This window comes from Suncus etruscus, chromosome 11 (genome assembly GCF_024139225.1).
Source record: "Suncus etruscus isolate mSunEtr1 chromosome 11, mSunEtr1.pri.cur, whole genome shotgun sequence".
NCBI lineage: Eukaryota > Metazoa > Chordata > Mammalia > Eulipotyphla > Soricidae > Suncus > Suncus etruscus.
Window position 1 is genome coordinate 47,180,935 of NC_064858.1, and position 4,369 is coordinate 47,185,303.

At 36.2% G+C, this 4,369-nt stretch overlaps 1 non-coding gene across 1 annotated transcript; it reads left to right on the forward strand.

Annotated features, from left to right (window-relative positions):
- The first annotated feature begins 1,003 nt into the window (after positions 1-1,003).
- Positions 1,004-1,160, forward strand: LOC126023194 (U1 spliceosomal RNA). The gene has a single exon (XR_007500398.1). It is a non-coding gene; the product is annotated as a U1 spliceosomal RNA (small nuclear RNA).
- The last annotated feature ends 3,209 nt before the right edge of the window (positions 1,161-4,369 follow it).

Sequence of the window (4,369 nt, forward strand, 5' to 3'; positions counted from 1 at the left end):
ACCCCTGAGCACCACCGGGTGTGGCCCAAAAACCAAAAAAAAAAAAAAAAAAAGGAAGCACAACAAAATAAAATAAAATAAAAGCAAAATTGTTTATTTGACTGATAATGTAGTTTAATACTACATATAATATTTAAAGCTTGAAGAGAATTTGAGAGTATAAAGTTAAGTAAATGTGACTTCACTCATCTATGGGTTTTAAGAAAAATGAAAGATATTTCTCAACAATTTTCAGAGACAAAAGAGAGGAAGACTGGACATTACAGCCCACCTCATGAACCTTACCACAAAGAGTGATGAGTTTAGTTAGAGAAATAACTACATTGTGAACTATCCTAACAAAGAGAATATATGAGGGAAATAGAAAGCCTGTCTAGAGTACAGGTGGGGGCAGGGAGGAGAGGAGGGATATTTGGGACATTGGTGATGGGAATGTTACACTGGTGATGGGGGGTGTGTCATCTTATATGACTGAAAGCCAACCACAATCATGTTTGTAACCAAGGTGTTTAAATAAAAAAAATAAAATAAAATAATTGCCACATGCAAAAAAAAAAAAAAAAAAGAAGAAGTATATGTGACTTCTACCACCTAAATCTCTTGTTAGACCCATGTAACACAAGTCGCATCTCTCCATGTGATTTGTTTAACCAAACACATATCACCAAAAAGAGATTTTTTAAGATTTCATTTTTCCTTCCAAAATTGTCTTTGTTTTTTTAAAGATACTAACTCAAGATGACTCTTACACAAAACTTAAAGGCAATCTCTTCAGGTGAGATTTTAGAAAATCCCTTTTTGCTGTTTCCCATCTCCAGAGGATCAAAAGCATGTGATAATAAGAGCAAAGTATTTTAATTCAGACTTGATTTAAATTCCCAATGGCCACTTGCTGACTGTCTTTGAGTTTGACTTTAAGCTTCAGTTTCCCTCTATGCCAAATGTTGTGAGGAGAAAAGAAACTAACTTTAACCTGGAAGAACTTTTAAAATTTTTGAAAAAAATACTTACCTGGCAGGGGAGATACCATGATCATGAAGGTGGTTTCCCCAGGACAAGGCTTATCCATTGTATTCTGGATGTGCTGCAATTTCCCCAAATGTGGGAAACTCGACTGCATAATTTGTGGTAGTGGGGGACTGTGTTTGCGCTCTCCCCTGAAAGAGAAGAAAAAATATTTTTTGAAAGAAATTGTACAAAGTGGCTGGCAGAAGGATTGAGTTAGCAGGTGTTTCATCAGTAGTAACTACTACTTATTTCATTTACTAGCAAACACCTTGCTGCTCACTGAATTTGCAGACTTCTAGTTTGGGTCACTTAATGTCATTTTTCTCTTCCAGAGTGGGAAAATCACATTAGTTTACTTGTCATTTGGGCCATTTTTATACTGTACATCTGTCTTTTTCATATTCCCCAGTATAATAGATTGAGTAAACAAATTTATCTTATGAAGCTTGGAAATTTATACCCTGTAATTTTGATTAGAAAGCTCCATTAGGAAAGAAACATCAGGAAAAGATTATAAAATTTTCTTGAGCATTCTCTAGGAAATAAATCAATTTGACAACTCAGGAAACACAAGTAATCACTATATTTTTGTTAGTAGAAGCATAATACAGACATGTATATCATGACCTTCCATTTCCTCACTTGCATTTACATTTTTATTTATTATATTATTTCATAATTTAGGGGGTTTGAATAATTTTTAAGCTGTCACCTTTGGATCTTCAAAAGACCAATGTTCATTCATTTGCTTTCTATGAAAGTACCTGGAAGACATATGAGAAATGATATTAACAGAAATTTATTATGCCAAGTAGGTTTTATCTTAAGTTTAGCAAATATATATACATATATATATGAGAATAGTTAGCACTATTGAGACATTTACAAAACTTCTAATTTGCTTCCACTAAATTGAATACTTGCAAAGGTGCTAACAGCCACAGCAGTACCAGTAGACCACCTATACTTAGAAACTCTGAATAAGATTGCTTTCTTGGGATTCTATGACCAACTGTGTAATTTTCAAGGCCTTTGTCACTCTTTGACCACTCAACACTCTGATTTAGCAATCAGAGAACAGTAATAATAACTTTCCATCCCACATGGCCTTTGAGCTTCTCATTCACTGCCTCCCTCTCGCCACTTTCCAGTACCCCTTTTTAGAGAGGGTAATTCCACAAGCAAATTTTAGGAACTCTCGTGTTTTCTATTAAAGCCATATCTCCAGTCTGCTTCCTACTTCCCAGCTATAATCCCTATTTTCTATCCCACACACAAGAAAAACAAAAAACAGACTTGAACCATGTACTAATTTGTTTGCAAAAAAACTCATGGTGCTAAATTTTTCTCTTCTTATTTCCTATGCTCACACTGGGGTGAGCTTGGATAGGGTTCTATTCTCTGGCTTGCTCTCGGCTTATGTATGATGTACAAAGATGCAACTCTAATGACAAAGGTGGAAGAAAAGAGTGATTTGAAGCAAAAGGTTGCTCATTACATTTTCTAACTTGTCCCCTTGTCAAACTGTTAGTAAAATATGTGTACATCATGTTGTTTAAAATGATTCCATATCTTCATCACAGAAAAGTCTTTAGAAGAGAGTCTGAGCTAGTTAAATCTCTAAGAGATAATTTCTCTATCTATCTTTAGTACATCAGTAAATACATTGTCCACACAATCTTAAACTCACACTTAATACTGGAGGGTGTATTTTTTCCATGTGTGCCATTTTGACCTTCTTAATTTGATATTTTTAAAGTCATTTTTCTTTTGCCTTTCCTTTTTCCTGTTGTTATGACAATCACCATGAATCATACAAGTTAGCTGTTGTGCTCAGCCATTGTTAGCAGTACATCCAAAGATCAGTACTTTTTTGTAGTGCCTGAGATCCCAAATAGTCATCCACCGCATGTAAAGTGGCCCCAGGGATCAAACTTGAGACCTCCTGCCTACCAGTTTAAAAGAAAGAAGATAAAAGAAGGTAAAAAGCTAACTTTCTCAGCCTGCAAAGGAGTCATTCTACCCACAAGCTATTATAGGCTCTCTTGAATACCTTTGATTGTTTGCCTGTTAATTGATTTTGTTTGGGAGAGTCGTATTCAGCTGTGCTCAGGGATTCCTCCATACTCAGTCTGTACTCGGGTGTCACTCCTGAGTGCTTAGGAGGAACCATATGGGGCTTCTAGGAATTGAACTAATACCTGCCACATGCAAGACAAGCACTTTATCTTTGCAAGTACCTTATCCACTTTACTGTCTCTCTGACCCCTGAAATACATTTTTAATTTAAAGTCACTTAAATTAATTTGGGCGAGTTAGGCCATACCCAGTCTTGCACAAGGCTTATTTTTGGCCCTGTACTCAAGGTTCATTCCTAGAGGGCTGGAAGGGCCACACCACATGGAATACAGGGATCAGACTCAGATCGGCGGCATGCAAGGCAAGCACTATATCCACTATAGTCTCTGGCCCCTTACATTAATATTTTAATATATTGTTGTTTTCTTTTGTTTTGGTTTGGTTTTGGTGTTTGGTTTTTGGGTTACATCTGGCAGCATTCAAGGGTTCCTCCTGGCTCTATGCTCAGAAATTGCTCCTGGCAGGCTCAGGGGACCATATGGTGAAATTCTTTACAATCTTACGAAAATACACTGCAATATGGGATGCCACGATTCAAACCACTATCCTTCAGCATGCAAGGCAAACACCCTACCTCCATGCCATCTCTCTGGCCCCATTTTAATATAAAAAGTTCCAAGTGATCTCTGAGTGTAGAGCCAGAAATAATTCCTAAGCACTGCCACTGCTGGGTATAACCCAAAAATACAAAATAATAAAAAAAAAACAATAAAGGAAAACAATAATCCAGTGCATGTAGACATGACTTTTCTACTTGACAAACTATTTATATCTTCAATATTTGAGGCAGTAAGTATTTAAAATAATATATTCACATTGATGAGGAAACAAAAGTTCATGATGGTGAAAGAATTTGTCTTAGACTCTGTTAGATTCCAATGCCTGGATCTCAATTTCAGACCTCTGTGAGTGGCTTTTCATTTGCATTTATAGACCTAAGTCATGGGAGATATAAAAGGATCTAAAAGAAACCAAGTTAAGTGACTATTTTAGCACTTTTCTATTATTATTCTCATTCTTATTAATGACCCCCTCAATGGCATATTTTGGGTACTGATGATTCTTGACCTTGGATGCCATATGTCCATGCAATTATTAAGTGTCAGAAGAGTCTATAGCTTCAGAAAGTCATTGCAAAGATAAAATGAACTCTGAGCCAGTATATAGTTGACAGGTGCTGATGGATGAGAGTGAGTTCAGGGAAGATGAGGTCGCAAAGGAA